Source organism: Pseudophryne corroboree, unplaced genomic scaffold (genome assembly GCF_028390025.1).
Source record: "Pseudophryne corroboree isolate aPseCor3 unplaced genomic scaffold, aPseCor3.hap2 scaffold_2490, whole genome shotgun sequence".
Classification (NCBI taxonomy): Eukaryota; Metazoa; Chordata; class Amphibia; order Anura; family Myobatrachidae; genus Pseudophryne; species Pseudophryne corroboree.
In genome coordinates this window covers 1-23,670 of record NW_026969147.1, presented here as the reverse complement: position 1 = coordinate 23,670, position 23,670 = coordinate 1, and the positions used below count along the sequence as shown (strand labels likewise).

At 48.0% G+C, this 23,670-nt stretch overlaps 19 non-coding genes and 2 pseudogenes across 19 annotated transcripts; all 21 read right to left on the bottom strand.

Annotated features, from left to right (window-relative positions):
• Positions 1-8,943: 8,943 nt before the first annotated feature.
• On the bottom strand, positions 8,944-9,106 carry LOC135011672 (U1 spliceosomal RNA). The gene has a single exon (XR_010210725.1). It is a non-coding gene; the product is annotated as a U1 spliceosomal RNA (small nuclear RNA).
• Positions 9,107-9,258: 152 nt separating this feature from the next.
• LOC135011642 (U1 spliceosomal RNA) lies at positions 9,259-9,422 on the bottom strand. Its single transcript, XR_010210703.1, has one exon. It is a non-coding gene; the product is annotated as a U1 spliceosomal RNA (small nuclear RNA).
• A 674-nt stretch (positions 9,423-10,096) lies between these two features.
• Positions 10,097-10,259, bottom strand: LOC135011649 (U1 spliceosomal RNA). Its single transcript, XR_010210710.1, has one exon. It is a non-coding gene; the product is annotated as a U1 spliceosomal RNA (small nuclear RNA).
• Positions 10,260-10,410: 151 nt separating this feature from the next.
• On the bottom strand, positions 10,411-10,574 carry LOC135011646 (U1 spliceosomal RNA). Its single transcript, XR_010210707.1, has one exon. It is a non-coding gene; the product is annotated as a U1 spliceosomal RNA (small nuclear RNA).
• A 674-nt stretch (positions 10,575-11,248) lies between these two features.
• On the bottom strand, positions 11,249-11,411 carry LOC135011667 (U1 spliceosomal RNA). Its single transcript, XR_010210723.1, has one exon. It is a non-coding gene; the product is annotated as a U1 spliceosomal RNA (small nuclear RNA).
• A 152-nt stretch (positions 11,412-11,563) lies between these two features.
• LOC135011647 (U1 spliceosomal RNA) lies at positions 11,564-11,727 on the bottom strand. The gene has a single exon (XR_010210708.1). It is a non-coding gene; the product is annotated as a U1 spliceosomal RNA (small nuclear RNA).
• Positions 11,728-12,428: 701 nt separating this feature from the next.
• LOC135011670 (U1 spliceosomal RNA) lies at positions 12,429-12,564 on the bottom strand (annotated as a pseudogene).
• A 152-nt stretch (positions 12,565-12,716) lies between these two features.
• LOC135011644 (U1 spliceosomal RNA) lies at positions 12,717-12,880 on the bottom strand. Its single transcript, XR_010210705.1, has one exon. It is a non-coding gene; the product is annotated as a U1 spliceosomal RNA (small nuclear RNA).
• Positions 12,881-13,554: 674 nt separating this feature from the next.
• On the bottom strand, positions 13,555-13,717 carry LOC135011656 (U1 spliceosomal RNA). Its single transcript, XR_010210717.1, has one exon. It is a non-coding gene; the product is annotated as a U1 spliceosomal RNA (small nuclear RNA).
• A 152-nt stretch (positions 13,718-13,869) lies between these two features.
• Positions 13,870-14,033, bottom strand: LOC135011641 (U1 spliceosomal RNA). The gene has a single exon (XR_010210702.1). It is a non-coding gene; the product is annotated as a U1 spliceosomal RNA (small nuclear RNA).
• A 674-nt stretch (positions 14,034-14,707) lies between these two features.
• On the bottom strand, positions 14,708-14,870 carry LOC135011652 (U1 spliceosomal RNA). Its single transcript, XR_010210713.1, has one exon. It is a non-coding gene; the product is annotated as a U1 spliceosomal RNA (small nuclear RNA).
• Positions 14,871-15,022: 152 nt separating this feature from the next.
• LOC135011677 (U1 spliceosomal RNA) lies at positions 15,023-15,186 on the bottom strand. Its single transcript, XR_010210729.1, has one exon. It is a non-coding gene; the product is annotated as a U1 spliceosomal RNA (small nuclear RNA).
• Positions 15,187-17,610: 2,424 nt separating this feature from the next.
• On the bottom strand, positions 17,611-17,774 carry LOC135011674 (U1 spliceosomal RNA). Its single transcript, XR_010210726.1, has one exon. It is a non-coding gene; the product is annotated as a U1 spliceosomal RNA (small nuclear RNA).
• Positions 17,775-17,926: 152 nt separating this feature from the next.
• LOC135011643 (U1 spliceosomal RNA) lies at positions 17,927-18,090 on the bottom strand. Its single transcript, XR_010210704.1, has one exon. It is a non-coding gene; the product is annotated as a U1 spliceosomal RNA (small nuclear RNA).
• Positions 18,091-18,760: 670 nt separating this feature from the next.
• On the bottom strand, positions 18,761-18,924 carry LOC135011668 (U1 spliceosomal RNA). Its single transcript, XR_010210724.1, has one exon. It is a non-coding gene; the product is annotated as a U1 spliceosomal RNA (small nuclear RNA).
• Positions 18,925-19,759: 835 nt separating this feature from the next.
• LOC135011669 (U1 spliceosomal RNA) lies at positions 19,760-19,895 on the bottom strand (annotated as a pseudogene).
• A 152-nt stretch (positions 19,896-20,047) lies between these two features.
• LOC135011666 (U1 spliceosomal RNA) lies at positions 20,048-20,211 on the bottom strand. Its single transcript, XR_010210722.1, has one exon. It is a non-coding gene; the product is annotated as a U1 spliceosomal RNA (small nuclear RNA).
• A 674-nt stretch (positions 20,212-20,885) lies between these two features.
• LOC135011655 (U1 spliceosomal RNA) lies at positions 20,886-21,048 on the bottom strand. Its single transcript, XR_010210716.1, has one exon. It is a non-coding gene; the product is annotated as a U1 spliceosomal RNA (small nuclear RNA).
• Positions 21,049-21,200: 152 nt separating this feature from the next.
• On the bottom strand, positions 21,201-21,364 carry LOC135011640 (U1 spliceosomal RNA). Its single transcript, XR_010210701.1, has one exon. It is a non-coding gene; the product is annotated as a U1 spliceosomal RNA (small nuclear RNA).
• Positions 21,365-22,037: 673 nt separating this feature from the next.
• LOC135011651 (U1 spliceosomal RNA) lies at positions 22,038-22,200 on the bottom strand. The gene has a single exon (XR_010210712.1). It is a non-coding gene; the product is annotated as a U1 spliceosomal RNA (small nuclear RNA).
• A 152-nt stretch (positions 22,201-22,352) lies between these two features.
• Positions 22,353-22,516, bottom strand: LOC135011639 (U1 spliceosomal RNA). Its single transcript, XR_010210700.1, has one exon. It is a non-coding gene; the product is annotated as a U1 spliceosomal RNA (small nuclear RNA).
• Positions 22,517-23,670: the final 1,154 nt, after the last annotated feature.

The window sequence follows — 23,670 nt, the reverse complement described above, 5'->3', positions numbered from 1 at the left end:
AAGGGAGAGGGGCTGGGAAGTGGAGAAAAACAATAAAAGGGAGAAGGGAGTCGACAGCTGCTTTCGATTTTCAAGGCTCAGGTGCCGCCTCAATCCTCCTGGAACAGACACTCCAGTGATACAACCTCTACCGTCTGTTCCTTATCGCGGGACTTCTCTGGATCAGCAACCTTTTTGCAGTGGGATGAATGGACCCAAGTCTCTCTCTCAGCAACCTTCAATGCTGTGGTGCTAGTCAATAAGACCTGGTATGGTCCTTCCCATCTATCAATAAGACAACCTGAGCGTAGAAAATTTCGTATCATTACATAATCCCCAGGTTCAATGTCATGACAATTACTATCTGGTAAATCAGGAATCACCAACTTCAGATTATCATTTTGATTCCTCAACTGTTTACTCATGTTAATCAAGTACTTTACAGTTACTTCATTGTTACATTTCAAATCATCCTGAGGGTTAATCATGACATGCGGTTGTCGACCAAACAAGATTTCAAAAGGAGACAGATTAAGAGGGGACCTGGGAGTGGTTCTGATGCTATACAAAACAATGGGTAAAGCTTCTGGCCACGTCAATCCTGTCTCTGCCATTACTTTACTCAATTTATTTTTAATAGTGCTGTTCACTCTTTCGACCTTCGCACTCGCCTGTGGACGGTACGGAGTGTGTAGCTTACTATCAATACCCATCAATTTACACATTCCTTGAAAGACATCACCTGTAAAATGGGTACCCCTATCACTTTCAATGATTCTAGGGATACCATATCTACATACAAATTCCTGCACAATTTTCTTAGCTGTAAACATAGCGGTATTTGTAGCTGCTGGAAAAGCCTCGACCCAATTCGAGAAAACATCTATACAGACAAGTACATATTTCAAATTTCGACATGGGGGTAATTGAATGAAGTCAATTTGTATTACCTGGAAAGGGCCGCCGGCAGGTGGGATATGGGATGGTTCTGTAGGTATTGCTTTTCCAATATTCTTTCTCAGACAGGTAAGGCATGACATTGCTCTTTTACTCGCATGAGAGGAGAATCCTGGGGCGCACCAGTATGCTCTTACCAATTTGCACATCCCCTCCTTGCCTAGATGAGTCAGCCCGTGAGCTGCTTCAGCCAGACATGGAAGGTATGCCCTGGGGGCCACTGGTTTACCATGTCCATCCGTCCAGAGCCCTGAGGACTCCTGGCCATATCCCTTTGCCTTCCAGACTGCTCTTTCCTGTGTGGAACACAGATTCTGCATCTCACACAACTTCTGTGTGTTGATGGTATTAAATACCATCAACTGTGTGGTGTCTGTCCGTGTGGGGGTAGCAGCTGCAAGCTTTGCGGCTTCGTCTGCTCGGCTGTTACCAAGGGATACTGGGTCTTGGCTATATGTATGTGCTTTACATTTGATAACAGCCACTCTGTCGGGTTCCTGTATCGCTGTTAGAAGCCTTTTTATGTGAGCTGCATGCGCTATCGGTGTACCAGCTGCCGTCATGAAATTTCTGAGCCGCCATAGGGCTCCGAAATCATGGACTACCCCGAACGCGTATCTGGAATCGGTGTAGATATTGGCTGACTTACCCTTAGCCAATTCACATGCTCTGGTTAGGGCGACCAGTTCAGCAACCTGGGCTGAGTGAGGTGGGCCTAGCGGTTCCGCTTCTATGGTGTCTTGGTCATCTACGACTGCGTATCCAGTACACAAGTCTCCCGAGTCTGACTGTCTGTGACAACTACCATCCGTGTAGAACGTGAGTTCTGCATCTTCCAGTGGATTGTCACTGATGTCAGGCCTTGCGGTAAAATTTTGGGTCAAATATTCCATACAATCATGTGTATCTTCCTTTGCATTAAATCCTCCTTCCCCATCACTCTCACCTTCCACCCTTTGTGTCTGACCAGGCACACCTGGGAGAAATGTTGCAGGATTTAATGCGCTGCATCTCCTTATGGTGATGTTTACGGGGGCCATTAATGCCAATTCCCATCTTGTAAACCTTGCAGATGAGACGTGTCTGGTTTGGGCAGAATTCAATAAGGCAGATACCGCATGCGGTGTATGGATTGTGAGGTTGTGGCCTAGCACGACATCTTCGCTTTTCGTTACTAGCAATGCTATCGCCGCAACGCTACGCAAGCATGTGGGGAGGGATCGCGCTACCGTATCTAGCTGGGCGCTGTAGTATGCAATTGGCCTGCTGGCATCACCGTGTTTTTGTGTTAGTACACCTGCTGCGCACCCAGCACTTTCTGTTCCGTATAGTTCAAAGGGTTTCCCATAGTCTGGCATACCTAGTGCTGGTGCCTGCGTTAGGCACTGTTTGAGTCTCTCAAATGCTGTTTCAGATTCGTCTGTATGCGAAATCCGATCAGGTTTGTTTGAAGAGACCATTTCCTGCAAAGGTAGCGCCAATATGGAAAACCCTGGGATCCAATTACGGCAATACCCACACATTCCTAAAAACGTCCTGATCTGTTGCTGGGTTTGTGGCAGTGTCATGTCTCTAATGGCTTGGATTCTATCAGCGGTCAGGTGTCTCAGTCCTTGTGTTAGACAGTGTCCCAAATATTTTACCTTAGCTTGGCATAATTGCAACTTGTCTTTGGAAACCTTGTGACCTGTGTCTGAAAGATGAAACAGGAGCTGTTTCGTATCCTTCAGAGATGCTTCCAGTGAATCTGAACACAGTAATAAATCGTCCACATACTGTATCAATACTGATCCACTGTCTGGTTGGAAAGACTGTAAACAATCATACAAAGCCTGAGAAAATATACTTGGACTATCTATGAAACCTTGGGGTAACCGAGTCCACGTGTATTGGACTCCTCTGTATGTGAATGCAAACAAATATTGGCTGTCAGGGTGCAGAGGTACCGAAAAGAAAGCGGAGCAGAGGTCAATAACAGTGAAAAATTTGGCAGTGGGAGGAATTTGCATTAGGATGACAGCTGGATTAGGCACTACGGGGAACTGACTCTCAACTATTTTGTTAATCCCCCTTAGATCCTGCACTAGCCTGTAACCCCTCCCCCCACTCTTTTTAACAGGGAAGATGGGACTATTTGCGGTGCTGGACGTTCTTACTAGAATGCCCTGTTGTAGCAAGCGCTCTATTACGGGAAAAACTCCTAGCTCCACCTCTGGCTTCAGAGGATACTGTGGGATTTTTGGAGCTATCCTACCATCTTTTACTTGCACAACTACTGGAGCTACGTTTGCCATTAATCCAGTGTCCTGTCCATCTTTTGTCCAAAGTGACTCTGGTATCTGAGATATCATCTCTTCTACTTGGGATGGATTCCTATTTGTCATAATGGAATGTGACATTAATTTTGATGGGGAGTCTAACATGTCTCGTACTTCCTGAGCGTGATTCTCAGGAATGTCCAAGAATACACCTTCAGGGGTACAATAAATGACGCAACCCATTTTACATAGTAAGTCTCTCCCCAGGAGATTAGTTGGTGCCGATGCAGCCAGCAAAAAGGAATGCTTGGTATACAAAGGCCCTATTGTAATCTCGGCTGGTTTGCTAACAGGGTAGTGCTGGACTACTCCTGTTACTCCCATGGCTGGAATTGTCCTACCAGTGGTTCTCATGCCCACTGTCGAATTTATCACTGACTTGGCCGCCCCTGTGTCTACAAGAAAGTTTAAAGTTTTACCAGCCACATTGATTGCAATCTCTGGTTCGCTTCCAAGACTGGCAATCAACTTAACTGGCTGCAGATTACAGGTATGGCCACACCCCTATTGGGTATGCTGACCTCCCAGAATCCCGCTGGCAGCAACTACTTGTGAGGGAGTTAGCTGGGAACTACCAGAGGCATGCCAGTCTCTGTTTGGGGGATATCTTTTTGTTTCCCCTGTATGTGGCTCAAAACTCCGCCTCTGTGGACCCTGCTCCCAATGTCGTGTGTTGTGTTGTTGTCTAGGGGGTTGAAAAGACCTTTGTACATTCTTTGTTCTACATTCTCGTGCAAAGTGTCCCGGTCTGTTACAAGAAAAACATGTTATTACACTTGCCTTACCCACAGGATTCGGTGGTACATACGCAGGCTGCCTTGTGGTCAGCGCCTGTATACTTACGGACATCAACTTATCACTTTGCGATTCCCTGTGCCTAGTGATGTTTCTGTCGTGATCAATAGCAGCCTCTCTCAAGCCGGACACTGACAGACCTCGCCAGCACGGTTGCGTGGTCTGAACCCTAGTCTTTAATGTTTCCTTTAAACCATCCATCAGTACGGATACTGCTACTTCCCGATGGTTTGGGTTGGTCTTAATGTCTTCTATACCAGTGTACTTTGCCATTTCTAATAGTGCCCGGTGAAAATATTCTGTTGCCGTTTCGGACTCCTTTTGCTTAATGGAAAATATTTTATTCCATTTAACAACGGCTGGGAAATACTCTTTTAGCTGTAAATTTATCCTCTTTACATTATCCTTGTTGTACACGTCTGTAAGCGGTACATCTTTATCCAATGCACAATCAGCTAAAAACTGAGTTGCATCAACATTGGAAGGTAAACAAGCTCTTAGCAGTATCTGCCAATCCTTGTTGTTGGGTTCTACAGTGTTACCTAGATCCCTGATGTATTTTTGGCTAGCAACTAAATCCTTCCTGGGGTCAGGAAATTCGGACACTATTGTTCTTAATTCCATTCTGGAAAATGGAGTGTACATGGCAATGTTCCTTATGGGAGTGGCTCCAGACACATCTGTTTTTCCATTGGGAACTGCTATTACCCTTACAGGAGCAATTCTAACAGCCTCTTCCTGTGTAGATTCTACTGCTTGTTGTGGTACAATTGTTTCAGTGTAGTGCATGGTGCCGTACTTACCCGTTGACACGACCTCACCTATCCCTCCGCTAGGGGCTTTCACTAATCTCGTGGGTGTCGCTGTGCCTACTGTGGTCTCTGCTATGGTGGCTGCAAGAGAGAGAGCTGAAATTGTTGCTGAATCGTCTTCTTGATCACACTCCTGAGGAAGGTTCAAAACAGGGTACATCTTGCACGGGTTAATACTTGCATGAGTTATTTGGTTAACATCATTAACATTTACAGGGTTACTAAGAGTTTGTGTTTTACAACCCAGTGCGTTTCTCTCCGCAATCAACTTCTCTCCTGCAATGTATGGTGGAGGAGGAGCTGTGGCAATCAACTTCCTGACTGCCCCAGATCCTGCCGCCAGAGCCAAACCTCTCTGTATCTCACCTTCCTGGTGCCATAACTGTAAACAATCATGATGTTGAATTCGTCTCTTTGTTGATTTTACGAGACATATCCTCCTCCTTAAATTTTGTAACACTTCTGGACTAAAGCTACCTATTCTTGGGAATTTGTCCCTGTCTTGTACAGTCATTCTCTCCCATTCATCACATAAAGATTCGGTGTGAATTCCATATTTTTCACACATTACATATCGTGCCGACCCAACTGGTCGGTTCACAGAATCAACCTGAACCAGGGTTGATCGCCCCCTACCTGAACAAATGGCCCCCATAATCTGCAGGCGTTGCTTATTCCTCCTTGAATATCAAGGCTTTCAGCGAACCCTTACAAACAAACCAAGATGTCCTTGGGCAGGCCGGCGGTGGTGGTTTATCAAGTACCCCACTTACTTCTCGCCCACGTTGGCCTGTGCTGCAATCACTGTAGCCAGAGCTGCTGTACCCAACCTAGGGCCCCTGTGAACCTTTAGTTTACTGGAACATATGAGGGTTACCCGCAGGACACTTACTCTTTCCAGTAAAGTTGGGGTTGTTAGATAGTTCCTGAGTGACCAGCGAACTTCCCTTCCAAAAATAAAAAATTACACAAATCACGTCAGAATGTACAGATAGCGTTTGTGACCACTTTACTCTAATGGTATTAGGTCAGATTACTAACTACTGCACACAATAACGTGCGGTCCAATCGTTCAGTATACGAGCACTACTTGTCATGTACTGAAAGATCAATGGAATCTATGTTTCCGGCTGCGATTCCTTCAGCCAGAGCTTGTATGGCCTATATGGGTTCTGCACCAACACCCCAGGCGTTGTGCCACTGGACTTTTATAGCGGACCTTTTACCTTATGACCTCCTGGTCTTGTTACCTTATGACCTCCTGGTCTTGTTACCTTATGACCTCCTGGTCTTGTTACCTTATGGTCCGCTATACTCTAATGCTCAAATATTATTTAACCAGGGATGCCTCCCTGGCCACCGTATATGTCACTTACACGTATGTCCCTTGACGAGTACCCGGCTTTCCTTTTGGTTCCACCTTAAAGTTATATAAACTTTTGTATACAAAACACACTCACTCAACACATGTACACTTTGTTTCTATGTCTATTTCTGCGCAGAAATTGTCTTTAGGCCAAAAGTGTTACCAATTAGGAGCAGGATCTGTTAAACTAAATTTCAGATTTTCCAAAAATAGATTTGCGTTATTTACCGCTTCGCGTTATCTACCGCTGTGCGTTAATTATCGCCTTTGCGTTACTTCACTTTATCACAACTTGAGCTACGTGGGCGTAACCGGACGCTACGTTGCGTAATGAACGCTGCGTGCGTCTGCCTTTTGGATTGCGTACGCTAGTCTTTGTTAGCGACACGTGTATGCAATGCAAAGGATCCACCGTAACACAATATATTTTTATCAATGTAAATGATCCCTGATCATCTACCGCAATCCACACTGACTGCCTTGTATCTCAGACAAACCGTGTGTTTGTTCTATACTTTAACTATCACCTCTACTATTAAATAACAGCAAATCTCTTTTTAGCACTTTCTATCAACTATAAAATTGGCAAACAGGAATAGTGATATACGAAAAATGAAACAGAAATGCAGATATATGTATGCGTGCGTGTATACGCAAGACAGAAGAGAAATAAAAGTTTTAAAAGACACAAGCGTTTTGTTCTTACTTCCGGTTCCCGGATTCCTTCAGCATTCTTTATCTAAGCGAAGCAGACGCTTATCCCGCCAGCACTATGAGACAACCTCCCACCCTTTGCTGGAGGGATAATGTCTGCTGATCTACCTAGTGCAGATATGAGAAGGATAGGACGAGCCCGCAATTGACAATGCTAAATTCCTTTGTCGTATAAACAACCCTTTATGAAGCTAAGAACACTGTACGCTGTTTACTGAAGAAGTACCGTAATGGTACGCTAGTTGCGTAACGATCGCTCAGCCGTAGGCGAGACGCTCAAGCGTCACGTTCGCTCACGGCCCAGGGATCACAGGACACGTTATTGGTTATGTCTAGGGTAATGATTCGCTATGGCGTAGCTTACGCTCGAGACCACGAGGAGGTCACCAGCGATGCAGACGCTCACAACACTATACCTTTATGATAAAACCTTATACCAATGAAATACACTGAATACCTTAATGTGAGTACAGGGTGTAAGTGCAACCTTGTGTAACCTGACTAACTACAAAGCTGCTTGAGCGTCACCGACGCTCAAGTGAACACTTATCACTATAGAAAATGCACAGATACTGGTTTAGGTTCCAAAGCCTATTAACTGTATTATATCTAATATACTTGTAAAAAGGGGATAACAGTACAAATGATACACTACAATATAACAGAGACTTCCTAACCACAGAACTAAACAATAAATACAAAAAGACAATACTACACTGACCTAAATGCAATACAATACAATACTATCTAATACAATACAATACTAGCCTAGTCTAGGGGAGATATGAGAGAACAGAACAGAGAGAGAGAGAGAGAGAGAGAGAGAGAGATGAGATGAGAGAAATTGGCTCACAGAAAGACAATGATTACGGAGAGAAACTTACGCACAAAGGGTATGATCGCCTGCGCCTCGATATCCAGCTCCCGGCTATCAGCAGATAACCGTTGATGAGAGAGTCAGAGCTGGATGTGGTCGGCCTGCCTATTTATGCCCCACACACAATGCAATCTCCTGGTCCTACAATCCCATTGTCCATTGGCCGAAGGAATTCGGCCCTGTATCATAACAAAAGGTCATAGGGTGATTCATACAGGTGGGCTGTGACGATTTCCAACAGCTCAGGTGGGTGGGAAACTGGGTTTCCCGCCGCATACCTGAGTATGTGTAATTAATAGAAATGGACATAAACTTCTTATGTCCATAACTATTCGCACGAGCGATTAATACGCTCCAAACCAACACCGGAATATTGCTAATTAAATACTCTTCCGATGGGTACCAAACACTGCTGTGTGATTCCTGTTAGACCCTTTGTACGATATAAAGAGGGATTCCTCAGCTCTGGGACATTGTATTTTAACCAAACTTTCAGAATCTATCAAAGGGACCATGATCTATAAACTACATTAATTGTGAACATTTGTAACGAATGAGTCGCACGCTACGACTACATAAACTCTACCGTAAATACGCATACCGCGCCTGCGAGTGCACGTTATTGCGGGTATGCGAATCCACGGGAGAGCGCATGCACGCGCAGCGCGGACCAGTGTGCGGTGCAAATATGGCAACGTGCATTGAGACATTTTTCTGACTTTGACAGTTGGCTTCAACCCTCGTCTGCATATGAAAAGAGAAAAGGGGCGTGCAGGGCATGGTGGCCTTTTGCGGCACTTGGCTGACCCCTAGTTTGCATTAAACACCTCCACCCTCCTTTGGTGTGGGGCTCATGTTGGCTATGCCCCAGCCCCTGAAGCATTCAAGCTGATTTCTTGCAGCAGCTGGGCACTGTAACAGCTCCAGAGCTGCTCTGTAAGGCAAGTAAAAGGGTGTGGGCCCTGCAGCACTACCTGTAGTTCGCATTGTGCGTTGGAAGGCACAAAGTAAGCAGACAGGAGGAGAAGTCAGGATAGTGCGCAAGGGCATAGAAGGGAGCGGCTCAAGAAAAGAGAAGTGGAAACAGACAGCAAACTAGGCTGGAGAGAGACCTGAGACAAAGAGATCTGAATTATACGAGAGCCGACCAGGGGAAACACAAATTATGCAGTCAAGTTTCCCACATTTGGGGAAATCGCAGGAGCAGCACACCTAGAGTGCAATGGGTGAGCCTTGCCCTGGGAGAAGCACCTTCATGATCATAGTATCTCACCTGGCAGGTAAGTAGGAGTTGGGCTAGAGCTGGGGAGGATCGCTGCTCGGGTACCCCCCTGTAAACTGAAGGAGATCCAACTGAGGCAGCACAAGGGAACTCTCGAAAGAAGAACAAGGCTAGAGGAAAATCTGAGACAAAGAAATCTGACTTTTACCAGAGCTGACCAGAGGAAAGCACAAACACAGTCCCCCACTACCACAAATAATGCAGTCAAGTTTCCCACATTTGGGGAAATCACAGGGGTCAGCATACCCAAAATGCAATGAATGAACCTCACCCTGGGAGAACAATCTTCATGACCATGGTATCTCCTATGCAAAATAAGTATGATTTGGAATAGGGCTGGGGAGGGCCGCTGCTCATGCACATCTCTGTCAAGTAAAGGAGATTCAACTGAGGCAGCACAAGGGAACTCTCATCTGGGGACAACAACTGCAGGGAGAACACATATTTTCAGATGAACATGGGAGGGCAGAAGGCTGCCTAATACTGAAGCACCCCCAAACAACAAACCAAATGCAACAACTAGTGCAAGCATTCCTGGGGGAAGTTCTGCAGAAGACGGATTTGCATACGGTGATGTCATCCAAGCAGTGGGTCAAAGTTGGCTTCAACCCTCATCTGCATATGAAAAGAGAAAAGGAGCGTGCAGGGCATGGCGGCCTTTTGCGGTGCTTGGATGACCCCTAGTTCGCATTAAACACCTCCACCCTCCTTTGGTGTGGGGCTCATGTTGGCCATGCCCCATCCCCTGAAGCATTCAAGCTGATTTCTTGCAGCAGCTGGGCACTGTAACATCTCCAGAGCTGCTCTGTAAGGCAAGTAAAAGGGTGTGGGCCCTGCAGCACTACCTGTAGTTTGCATTGTGCATTGGAAGGCACAAAGTAAGCAGACGGGAGGAGAAGTCAGGATAGTGCACAAGGGTATAGAAGGGAGCGGCTGAAGAAAAGAGAAGTGGAAACAGACAGCAAACTAGGTTGGAGAGAGACCTGAGACAAAGAGATCTGAATTACACGAGAGCCGACCAGGGGAAACACAAATTATGCAGTCAAGTTTCCCACATTTGGGGAAATCGCAGGGGCAGCACACCCAGAGTGCAATGGGTGAGCCTTGCCCTGGGAGAAGCACCTTCATGATCATAGTATCTCACCTGGCAGGTAAGTAGGAGTTGGGCTAGAGCTGGGGAGGGTCTCTGCTTGGGCACCCCCCTGTCAAGTGAAGGAGATCCAACTGAGGCAGCACAAGGGAACTCTCGAAAGAAGATCAAGGCTAGAGGAAGATCTGAACAAAGAAATCTGACTTTTACCAGAGCTGACCAGAGGAAAACACAAACACAGTCCCCCACTACCACAAATAAAGCAGTCGAGTTTCCCACATTTGGGGAAATCACAGGGGTCAGCATACCCATAATGCAATGAATGAACCTCACCCTGGGAGAATAATCTTCATGACCATGGTATCTCCTATGCAAAATAAGTATGATTTGGGATAGAGCTGGGGAGGGCCGCTGCTCAGGCACATCTCTGTCAAGTAAAGGAGATTCAACTGAGGCAGCACAAGGGAACTCTCATCTGGGGACAACAACTGCAGGGAGAACACATATTTTCAGATGAACATGGGAGGGCAGAAGGCTGCCTAATACTGAAGCACCCCCAAACAACAAACCAAATGCAACAACTAGTGCAAGCATTCCTGGGGGAAGTTCTGCAGAAGACGGATTTGCATACGGTGATGTCATCCAAGCAGTGGGTCAAAGTTGGCTTCAACCCTCATCTGCATATGAAAAGAGAAAAGGGGCGTGCAGGGCATGGCGGCCTTTTGCGGTGCTTGGATGACCCCTAGTTCGCATTAAACACCTCCACCCTCCTTTGGTGTGGGGCTCATGTTGGCCATGCCCCATCCCCTGAAGCATTCAAGCTGATTTCTTGCAGCAGCTGGGCACTGTAACAGCTCCAGAGCTGCTCTGTAAGGCAAGTAAAAGGGTGTGGGCCCTGCAGCACTACCTGTAGTTTGCATTGTGCATTGGAAGGCACAAAGTAAGCAGACGGGAGGAGAAGTCAGGATAGTGCACAAGGGTATAGAAGGGAGCGGCTGAAGAAAAGAGAAGTGGAAACAGACAGCAAACTAGGCTGGAGAGAGACCTGAGACAAAGAGATCTGAATTATACGAGAGCCGACCAGGGGAAACACAAATTATGCAGTCAAGTTTCCCACATTTGGGGAAATCACAGGAGCAGCACACCCAGAGTACAATGGGTGAGCCTTGCCCTGGGAGAAGCACCTTCATGATCATAGTATCTCACCTGGCAGGTAAGTAGGAGTTGGGCTAGAGCTGGGGAGGGTCGCTGCTCGGGTACCCCCCTGTAAAGTGAAGGAGATCCAACTGAGGCAGCACAAGGGAACTCTCGAAAAAAGAACAAGGCTAAAAGAAAATCTGAGACAAAGAAATCTGACTTTTACCAGAGCTGACCAGAGGAAAGCACAAACACAGTCTCCCACTACCACAAATAATGCAGTCAAGTTTCCCACATTTGGGGAAATCACAGGGGTCAGCATACCCAAAATGCAATGAATGAACCTCACCCTGGGAGAAAAATCTTCATGACCATGGTATCTCCTATGCAAAATAAGTATGATTTGGAATAGGGCTGGGGAGGGCCGCTGCTCATGCACATCTCTGTCAAGTAAAGGAGATTCAAATGAGGCAGCACAAGGGAACTCTCATCTTGGGACAACAACTGCAGGGAGAACATATATTTTCAGATGAACATGGGAGGGCAGAAGGCTGCCTAATACTGAAGCACCCCCAAACAACAAACCAAATGCAACAACTAGTGCAAGCATTCCTGGGGGAAGGCCTGCCGCAGATGGATTTGCATATGGTGATGTCATCCAAGCAGTGGGTCAAAGTTGGCTTCAACCCTCGTCTGCATATGAAAAGAGAAAAGGGGCGTGCAGGGCATGGTGGCCTTTTGCGGCGCTTGGCTGACCCCTAGTTTGCATTAAACACCTCCACCCTCCTTTGGTGTGGGGCTCATGTTGGCTATGCCCCAGCCCCTGAAGCATTCAAGCTGATTTCTTGCAGCAGCTGGGCACTGTAACAGCTCCAGAGCTGCTCTGTAAGGCAAGTAAAAGGGTGTGGGCCCTGCAGCACTACCTGTAGTTTGCATTGTGCATTGGAAGGCACAAAGTAAGCAGACGGGAGGAGAAGTCAGGATAGTGCACAAGGGTATAGAAGGGAGCGGCTGAAGAAAAGAGAAGTGGAAACAGACAGCAAACTAGGCTGGAGAGAGACCTGAGACAAAGAGATCTGAATTATACGAGAGCCGACGAGGGGAAACACAAATTATGCAGTCAAGTTTCCCACATTTGGGGAAATCGCAGGAGCAGCACACCCAGAGTGCAATGGTTGAGCCTTGCCCTGGGAGAAGCACCTTCATGATCATAGTATCTCACCTGGCAGGTAAGTAGGAGCTGGGCTAGAGCTGGGGAGGGTCGCTGCTCGGGTTCCCCCCTGTGAAGTGAAGGAGATCCAACTGAGGCAGCACCAGGGAACTCTCGAAAGAAGAACAAGGCTAGAGGAAGATCTGAGACAAAGAAATCTGACTTTTACCAGAGCTGACCAGAGGAAAGCACAAACACAGTCCCCCACTACCACAAATAATGCAGTCGAGTTTCCCACATTTGGGAAAATCACAGGGGTCAGCATACCCAGAATGCAATGAATGAACCTCACCCTGGGAGAAAAATCTTCATGACCATGGTATCTCCTATGCAAAATAAGTATGATTTGGGATAGGGCTGGTGAGGGCAGCTGCTCAGGCACATCTCTGTCAAGTAAAGGAGATTCAACTGAGGCAGCACAAGTGAACTCTCATCTGGGGACAACAACTGCAGGGAGACCACATCTTTTCAGATGAACATGGGAGGGCGGAAGGCTGCCTAATACTGAAGCACCATCAAATATCAAACCATATGCAACAACTAGTACAAGCACTCCTGGGGGAAGGTCTGCAGCAGACGGATTTGCATACGGTGATGTTATCCAAGCAGTGGGCCAAAGTTGACTGGAACCCTCATCTGCATATGAAAAGAGAAAAGGGGCATGCAGGGCATGGCGGCCTTTTGCAGTGCTTGGATGACCCCTAGTTCGCATTAAACACCTCCCCCCTCCTTTGGTGTGGGGCTCATGTTGGCCATGCCCCATCCCCTGAAGCATTCAAGCTGATTTCTTGCAGCATCTGGGCACTGTAACAGCTCCAGAGCTGCTCTGTAAGGCAAGTAAAAGGGTGTGGGCCCTGCAGCACTACCTGTAGTTTGCATTGTGCATTGGAAGGCACAAAGTAAGCAGACGGGAGGAGAAGTCAGGATAGTGCACAAGGGTATAGTAGGGAGCGGCTGAAGAAAAGAGAAGTGGAAACAGACAGCAAACTAGGCTGGAGAGAGACCTGAGACAAATAGATCTGAATTATACGAGAGCCGACCAGGGGAAACACAAATTATGCAGTCAAGTTTCCCACATTTGGGGAAATCGCAGGGGCAGCACACCCAGAGTGCAATGGGTGAGCCTTGCCCTGGGAGAAGCACCTTCATGATCATAGTATCTCACCTGGCAGGTAAGTAGGAGTTGGGCTAGAGCTGGGGAGGGTCGCTGCTCGGGTACCCCCCTGTCAAGTGAAGGAGATCCAACTGAGGCAGCACAATGGAACTCTCGAAAGAAGAACAAGGCTAGAGGAAAATCTGAGACAAAGAAATCTGACTTTTACCAGAGCTGACCAGAGGAAAGCACAAACACAGTCCCCCACTACCACAAATAATGCAGTCAAGTTTCCCACATTTGGGGAAATCACAGGGGTCAGCATACCCAAAATGCAATGAATGAACCTCACCCTGGGAGAACAATCTTCATGACCATGGTATCTCCTATGCAAAATAAGTATGATTTGGAATAGGGCTGGGGAGGGCCGCTGCTCATGCACATCTCTGTCAAGTAAAGGAGATTCAACTGAGGCAGCACAAGGGAACTCTCATCTGGGGACAACAACTGCAGGGAGAACACATATTTTCAGATGAACATGGGAGGGCAGAAGGCTGCCTAATACTGAAGCACCCCCAAACAACAAACCAAATGCAACAACTAGTGCAAGCATTCCTGGGGGAAGTTCTGCAGAAGACGGATTTGCATACGGTGATGTCATCCAAGCAGTGGGTCAAAGTTGGCTTCAACCCTCATCTGCATATGAAAAGAGAAAAGGGGCGTGCAGGGCATGGCGGCCTTTTGCGGTGCTTGGATGACCCCTAGTTCGCATTAAACACCTCCACCCTCCTTTGGTGTGGGGCTCATGTTGGCCATGCCCCATCCCCTGAAGCATTCAAGCTGATTTCTTGCAGCAGCTGGGCACTGTAACAGCTCCAGAGCTGCTCTGTAAGGCAAGTAAAAGGGTGTGGGCCCTGCAGCACTACCTGTAGTTTGCATTGTGCATTGGAAGGCACAAAGTAAGCAGACGGGAGGAGAAGTCAGGATAGTGCACAAGGGTATAGAAGGGAGCGGTTGAAGAAAAGAGAAGTGGAAACAGACAGCAAACTAGGCTGGAGAGAGACCTGAGACAAAGAGATCTGAATTATACGAGAGCCGACCAGGGGAAACACAAATTATGCAGTCAAGTTTCCCACATTTGGGGAAATCGCAGGGGCAGCACACCCAGAGTGCAATGGGTGAGCCTTGCCCTGGGAGAAGCACCTTCATGATCATAGTATCTCACCTGGCAGGTAAGTAGGAGTTGGGCTAGAGCTGGGGAGGGTCGCTGTTCGGGCACCCCCCTGTCAAGTGAAAGAGATCCAACTGAGGCAGCACAAGGGAACTCTCGAAAGAAGAACAAGGCTAGAGGAAGATCTGAGACAAAGAAATCTGACTTTTACCAGAGCTGACCAGAGGAAAGCACAAACACAGTCCCCCACTACCACAAATAATGCAGTCGAGTTTCCCACATTTGGGAAAATCACAGGGGTCAGCATACCCAGAATGCAATGAATGAACCTCACCCTGGGAGAACAATCTTCATGACCATGGTATCTCCTATGCAAAATAAGTATGATTTGGGATAGGGCTGGTGAGGGCCGCTGCTCAGGCACATCTCTGTCAAGTAAAGGAGATTCAACTGAGGCAGCACAAGGGAACTCTCATCTGGGGACAACAACTGCAGGGAGACCACATCTTTTCAGATGAACATGGGAGGGCGGAAGGCTGCCTAATACTGAAGCACCATCAAATATCAAACCATATGCAACAACTAGTACAAGCACTCCTTGGGGAAGGTCTGCAGCAGACGGATTTGCATACGGTGATGTTATCCAAGCAGTGGGCCAAAGTTGACTGGAACCCTCATCTGCATATGAAAAGAGAAAAGGGGCATGCAGGGCATGGCGGCCTTTTGCAGTGCTTGGATGACCCCTAGTTCGCATTAAACACCCCCACCCTCCTTTGGTGTGGGGCTCATGTTGGCCATGCCCCATCCCCTGAAGCATTCAAGCTGATTTCTTGCAGCAGCTGGGCACTGTAACAGCTCCAGAGCTGTTCTGTAAGGCAAGTAAAAGGGTGTGGGCCCTGCAGCACCACCTGTTGTTCGCATTGTGCGTTGGAAGGCACAAATTAAGCAGACGGGAGGAGAAGTCAGGATAGTGCGCAAGGGCATACTTTTCTCTTAGTCCGGGGGCAAGGCTTCAAAATGGGGTCTGCAACGGAGGAGACACAGGGGGCGTGGTCACAGCAGCTTTTCTCTACAGCCTGCACCAGCAGGAGCCTACACCATTTTTTATGATCACGCTGAACTGCAGTGCGACTGCAATTACAGCATGGTCAAGAAGGGAGGCGTCATGCTGGGTGGCCATGCCCTGTCACTGTGCAGGAGCCAGCACAGCTCACACACTAGTCCCCGGGTGCAGCCCCCAACCCCCGGGACACCCGGAGCAACAAAATGTAGATTCAGGCCACCAGGCCACGCCCCTACCTATGAAACCATGCCTCCTTTTTACCATTGCGCTGTTTATCTGCGCGCACTGCATTACAATCTCCCTCGCCACCTTTCTGGGTGTCACCAGTGATAGTGACACCTCTGCCATGCTTGTAGCAGCTGGTCCTAAGATCTACGCCTCAAGCCCTGAGTGTTTGCCCTTGTGACTTGTTGATCATCATAGCGAAGCAGATGCTTACAGAAAACTGCAGGGGCTTAGATTGAAAATAAAAAAATTGATGGGTATAAGGTAGAGAGGAGCGGGTTCGGTTCTCCGAGAACCGAATTCCCCACGAACTCCACGTGGTTTACACTGGTCCGAGGCAGGCTCGGTTGTTCCCGCCTGACTCGGAAAACCTGAACAAGGGAAAATGTCATCATCCCGCTGTCGGATTCTTGCGAGATTCGGATTCCATATAAAGAGCTGCGCGTTGCTGCCATTTTTACTCGTGCATTGAAGAGAGAGCGGAGAGGACGTGGCTATGTTCTCTCAGTGGAAATCTCAATATCAGTGCTCAGTATCAGTGGTTACTTATTGCTGCTCAGTAATACTAGTAGTGTGTCTCTCCTGCTCAGTGTCAGTTCTCAGTAGTATCCTCATCAGTGCTCAGTATCACTGCTCATTGTCTTGTGCTGCATTGTGGTGCTCAGCATACTACAGTACATTACTAATAGTCCAGTGCTGCATCTTGCTGCTCAGTGTCAGTTCTAGTATCCTCATCAGTGCTCACTATCACTGCTCATTGCATTGTGGTGTTCTGTATACTACAGTAACATAGTAATATAGTATATATAGAGGAGCGGGTTCGGTTCTCCGAGAACCGAATTCCCGACGAACTCCACGTGGTTTACACTGGTCCGTGGCAGGCTCGGTTGTTCCCGCCTGACTCGGAAAACCAGAACAAGGGAAAATGTCATCATCCCGCTGTCGGATTCTCGCGAGATTCGGATTCCATATAAAGAGCTGCGCGTTGCCGCCATTTTTACTCGTGCATTGAAGAGAGAGCGGAGAGGACGTGGCTATGTTCTCTCAGTGGAAATCTCAATATCAGTGCCCAGTATCAGTGGTTACTTATTGCTGCTCAGTAATACTAGTAGTGTGTCTCTCCTGCTCAGTGTCAGTTCTCAGTAGTATCCTCATCAGTGCTCAGTATCACTGCTCATTGTCTTGTGCTGCATTGTGGTGCTCAGCATACAACAGTACATTACTAATAGTCCAGTGCTGCATCTTGCTGCTCATGTTGGCTATGCCCCAGCCCCTGAAGCATTCAAGCTGATTTCTTGCAGCAGCTGGGCACTGTAACAGCTCCAGAGCTGCTCTGTAAGGCAAGTAAAAGGGTGTTGGCCCTGCAGCACTACCTGTAGTTTGCATTGTGCGTTGGAAGGCACAAAGTAAGCAGACAGGAGAAGTCAGGAGAGTGCACAAGGGCATAGAAGGCAGGGGCTCAAGAAAAGAGAAGTGGAAACAGACAGCAAACTAGGCTGGAGAGAGACCTGAGACAAAGAGATCTGAATTATACGAGTAGCCGACCAGAGGAAACACAAATTATGCAGTCAAGTGTCCCACATTTGGGGAAATCGTAGGAGCAGCACACCCAGAGTGCAATGGGTGAGCCTTGCCCTGGTAGAAGCACCTTCCTGATCATAGTATCTCACTTGGCAGGTAAGTAGGAGTTGGGCTTGAGCTGGGGAGGGTCGCTGCTCGGGCACCCCCCTGTCAAGTGAAGGAGATCCAACTGAGGCAGCACAAGGAAACTCTCAAAAAAAGAACAAGGCTAGAGGAAGATCTGAGACAAAGAAATCTGACTTTTACCAGAGCTGACCAGAGGAAAGCACAAACACAGTCCCCCACTACCACAAATAATGCAGTCGAGTTTCCCACATTTGGGGAAATCACAGGGGTCAGCATACCCAGAATGCAATGAATGAACCTCACCCTGGGAGAACAATCTTCATGACCATGGTATCTCCTATGCAAAATAAGTATGATTTGGGATAGGGCTGGGGAGGGCCGCTGCTCAGGCACATCTCTTTCAAGTAAAGGAGATTCAACTGAGGCAGCACAAGGGAACTCTCATCTGGGGACAACAACTGCAGGGAGAACACATATTTTCAGATGAACATGGGAGAGCTGAAGGCTGCCTAATACTGAAGCACCCCAAACAACAAACCAAATGCAACAACTAGTACAAGCATTCCTGGGGGAAGGTCTGCAGAAGACGGATTTGCATACGGTGATGTCATCCAAGCAGTGGGCCAAAGTTGGCTGGAACCCTCATCTGCATATGAAAAGAGAAAAGGGGTATGCAGGGCATGGCGGCCTTTTGCGGCGCTTGGATGACCCTTAGTTCGCATTAAACACCTCCACCCTCCGTCGGTGTGGGGCTCATGTTGGCTATGCCCCAGCCCCTGAAGCATTCAAGCTGATTTCTTGCAGCAGCTGGGCACTGTAACAGCTCCAGAGCTGCTCTGAAAGGCAAGTAAAAGGGTGTGGGCCCTGCAGCACTACCTGTAGTTTGCATTGTGCGTTGGAAGGCACAAAGTAAGCAGACAGGAGAAGTCAGGAGAGTGCACAAGGGCATAGAAGGCAGCGGCTCAAGAAAAGAGAAGTGGAAACAGACAGCAAACTAGGCTGGAGAGAGACCTGAGACAAAGAGATCTGAATTATACGAGTAGCCGACTAGAGGAAACACAAATTATGCAGTCAAGTGTCCCACATTTGGGGAAATCGTAGGAGCAGCACACCCAGAGTGCAATGGGTGAGCCTTGCCCTGGGAGAAGCACCTTCCTGATCATAGTATCTCACCTGGCAGGTAAGTAGGAGTTGGGCTAGAGATGGGGAGGGTCGCTGCTCGGGCACCCCCCTGTCAAGTGAAGTTCTGCAGAAGACGGATTTGCATACGGTGATGTCATCCAAGCAGTGGGTCAAAGTTGGCTTCAACCTTCATCTGCATATGAAAAGAGAAAAGGGGCGTGCAGGGCATGGCGGCCTTTTGCGGTGCTTGGATGACCCCTAGTTCGCATTAAACACCTCCACCCTCCTTTGGTGTGGGGCTCATGTTGGCCATGCCCCATCCCCTGAAGATGAACATGGGAGGGCAGAAGGCTGCCTAATACTGAAGCACCCCCAAACAACAAACCAAATGCAACAACTAGTGCAAGCATTCCTGGGGGAAGGCCTGCCGCAGATGGATTTGCATATGGTGATGTCATCCAAGCAGTGGGTCAAAGTTGGCTTCAACCCTCGTCTGCATATGAAAAGAGAAAAGGGGCGTGCAGGGCATGGTGGCCTTTTGCGGCGCTTGGCTGACCCCTAGTTTGCATTAAACACCTCCACCCTCCTTTGGTGTGGGGCTCATGTTGGCTATGCCCCAGCCCCTGAAGCATTCAAGCTGATTTCTTGCAGCAGCTGGGCACTGTAACAGCTCCAGAGCTGCTCTGTAAGGCAAGTAAAAGGGTGTGGGCCCTGCAGCACTACCTGTAGTTTGCATTGTGCATTGGAAGGCACAAAGTAAGCAGACGGGAGGAGAAGTCAGGATAGTGCACAAGGGTATAGAAGGGAGCGGCTGAAGAAAAGAGAAGTGGAAACAGACAGCAAACTAGGCTGGAGAGAGACCTGAGACAAAGAGATCTGAATTATACGAGAGCCGACGAGGGGAAACACAAATTATGCAGTCAAGTTTCCCACATTTGGGGAAATCGCAGGAGCAGCACACCCAGAGTGCAATGGTTGAGCCTTGCCCTGGGAGAAGCACCTTCATGATCATAGTATCTCACCTGGCAGGTAAGTAGGAGTTGGGCTAGAGCTGGGGAGGGTCGCTGCTCGGGTTCCCCCCTGTGAAGTGAAGGAGATCCAACTGAGGCAGCACCAGGGAACTCTCGAAAGAAGAACAAGGCTAGAGGAAGATCTGAGACAAAGAAATCTGACTTTTACCAGAGCTGACCAGAGGAAAGCACAAACACAGTCCCCCACTACCACAAATAATGCAGTCGAGTTTCCCACATTTGGGAAAATCACAGGGGTCAGCATACCCAGAATGCAATGAATGAACCTCACCCTGGGAGAACAATCTTCATGACCATGGTATCTCCTATGCAAAATAAGTATGATTTGGGATAGGGCTGGTGAGGGCAGCTGCTCAGGCACATCTCTGTCAAGTAAAGGAGATTCAACTGAGGCAGCACAAGTGAACTCTCATCTGGGGACAACAACTGCAGGGAGACCACATCTTTTCAGATGAACATGGGAGGGCGGAAGGCTGCCTAATACTGAAGCACCATCAAATATCAAACCATATGCAACAACTAGTACAAGCACTCCTGGGGGAAGGTCTGCAGCAGACGGATTTGCATACGGTGATGTTATCCAAGCAGTGGGCCAAAGTTGATTGGAACCCTCATCTGCATATGAAAAGAGAAAAGGGGCATGCAGGGCATGGCGGCCTTTTGCAGTGCTTGGATGACCCCTAGTTCGCATTAAACACCTCCCCCCTCCTTTGGTGTGGGGCTCATGTTGGCCATGCCCCATCCCCTGAAGCATTCAAGCTGATTTCTTGCAGCAGCTGGGCACTGTAACAGCTCCAGAGCTGCTCTGTAAGGCAAGTAAAAGGGTGTGGGCCCTGCAGCACTACCTGTAGTTTGCATTGTGCATTGGAAGGCACAAAGTAAGCAGACGGGAGGAGAAGTCAGGATAGTGCACAAGGGTATAGAAGGGAGCGGCTGAAGAAAAGAGAAGTGGAAACAGACAGCAAACTAGGCTGGAGAGAGACCTGAGACAAATAGATCTGAATTATACGAGAGCCGACCAGGGGAAACACAAATTATGCAGTCAAGTTTCCCACATTTGGGGAAATCGCAGGGGCAGCACACCCAGAGTGCAATGGGTGAGCCTTGCCCTGGGAGAAGCACCTTCATGATCATAGTATCTCACCTGGCAGGTAAGTAGGAGTTGGGCTAGAGCTGGGGAGGGTCGCTGCTCGGGTACCCCCCTGTCAAGTGAAGGAGATCCAACTGAGGCAGCACAATGGAACTCTCGAAAGAAGAACAAGGCTAGAGGAAAATCTGAGACAAAGAAATCTGACTTTTACCAGAGCTGACCAGAGGAAAGCACAAACACAGTCCCCCACTACCACAAATAATGCAGTCAAGTTTCCCACATTTGGGGAAATCACAGGGGTCAGCATACCCAAAATGCAATGAATGAACCTCACCCTGGGAGAACAATCTTCATGACCATGGTATCTCCTATGCAAAATAAGTATGATTTGGAATAGGGCTGGGGAGGGCCGCTGCTCATGCACATCTCTGTCAAGTAAAGGAGATTCAACTGAGGCAGCACAAGGGAACTCTCATCTGGGGACAACAACTGCAGGGAGAACACATATTTTCAGATGAACATGGGAGGGCAGAAGGCTGCCTAATACTGAAGCACCCCCAAACAACAAACCAAATGCAACAACTAGTGCAAGCATTCCTGGGGGAAGTTCTGCAGAAGACGGATTTGCATACGGTGATGTCATCCAAGCAGTGGGTCAAAGTTGGCTTCAACCCTCATCTGCATATGAAAAGAGAAAAGGGGCGTGCAGGGCATGGCGGCCTTTTGCGGTGCTTGGATGACCCCTAGTTCGCATTAAACACCTCCACCCTCCTTTGGTGTGGGGCTCATGTTGGCCATGCCCCATCCCCTGAATCATTCAAGCTGATTTCTTGCAGCAGCTGGGCACTGTAACAGCTCCAGAGCTGCTCTGTAAGGCAAGTAAAAGGGTGTGGGCCCTGCAGCACTACCTGTAGTTTGCATTGTGCATTGGAAGGCACAAAGTAAGCAGACGGGAGGAGAAGTCAGGATAGTGCACAAGGGTATAGAAGGGTGCGGTTGAAGAAAGAGAAGTGGAAACAGACAGCAAACTAGGCTGGAGAGAGACCTGAGACAAAGAGATCTGAATTATACGAGAGCCGACCAGGGGAAACACAAATTATGCAGTCAAGTTTCCCACATTTGGGGAAATCGCAGGGGCAGCACACCCAGAGTGCAATGGGTGAGCCTTGCCCTGGGAGAAGCACCTTCATGATCATAGTATCTCACCTGGCAGGTAAGTAGGAGTTGGGCTAGAGCTGGGGAGGGTCGCTGTTCGGGCACCCCCCTGTCAAGTGAAAGAGATCCAACTGAGGCAGCACAAGGGAACTCTCGAAAGAAGAACAAGGCTAGAGGAAGATCTGAGACAAAGAAATCTGACTTTTACCAGAGCTGACCAGAGGAAAGCACAAACACAGTCCCCCACTACCACAAATAATGCAGTCGAGTTTCCCACATTTGGGAAAATCACAGGGGTCAGCATACCCAGAATGCAATGAATGAACCTCACCCTTGGAGAACAATCTTCATGACCATGGTATCTCCTATGCAAAATAAGTATGATTTGGGATAGGGCTGGTGAGGGCAGCTGCTCAGGCACATCTCTGTCAAGTAAAGGAGATTCAACTGAGGCAGCACAAGTGAACTCTCATCTGGGGACAACAACTGCAGGGAGACCACATCTTTTCAGATGAACATGGGAGGGCGGAAGGCTGCCTAATACTGAAGCACCATCAAATATCAAACCATATGCAACAACTAGTACAAGCACTCCTGGGGGAAGGTCTGCAGCAGACGGATTTGCATACGGTGATGTTATCCAAGCAGTGGGCCAAAGTTGACTGGAACCCTCATCTGCATATGAAAAGAGAAAAGGGGCATGCAGGGCATGGCGGCCTTTTGCAGTGCTTGGATGACCCCTAGTTCGCATTAAACACCTCCCCCCTCCTTTGGTGTGGGGCTCATGTTGGCCATGCCCCATCCCCTGAAGCATTCAAGCTGATTTCTTGCAGCAGCTGGGCACTGTAACAGCTCCAGAGCTGCTCTGTAAGGCAAGTAAAAGGGTGTGGGCCCTGCAGCACTACCTGTAGTTTGCATTCTAGTGTCTTTCGTTTGGGAGAAAAATGCAAAGGTACAATACAGCTTTTCCTTGCCGATATCTCTCTTTTGCAAAGAGCTAGGCATTGGAAAATTCAGGGCTATACCGTGTAGATGAAGCACTAACAGGAGGCTTTTAAATTTTCATTCTAGTGTCTTTCGTTTGGGAGAAAAATGCAAAGGTACAATACAGCTTTTCCTTGCCAATATCTCTCTTTTGCAAAGAGCTAGGCATTGGAAAATTCAGGGCTATAACGTGTAGATGAAGCACTAACAGGAGGCTTTAAAATTTTCATTCTAGTGTCTTTCGTTTGGGAGAAAAATGCAAAAGTACAATGCAGCTTTTCCTTGCCAATATCTCTCTTTTGCAAAGAGATAGGCATTGGAAAATTCAGGGCTATAACGTGTAGATGAAGCACTAATAGGAGGCTTTAAAATTTTCATTCTAGTGTCTTTCGTTTGGGAGAAAAAAGCAAAGGTACAATACAGCTTTTCCTTGCCGATATCTCTCTTTTGCAAAGAGATAGGCATTGGAAAATTCAGGGCTATAACGTGTAGATGAAGCACTAACAGGAGGCTTTAAAATTTTCTTTCTAGTGTCTTTCGTTTGGGAGAAAA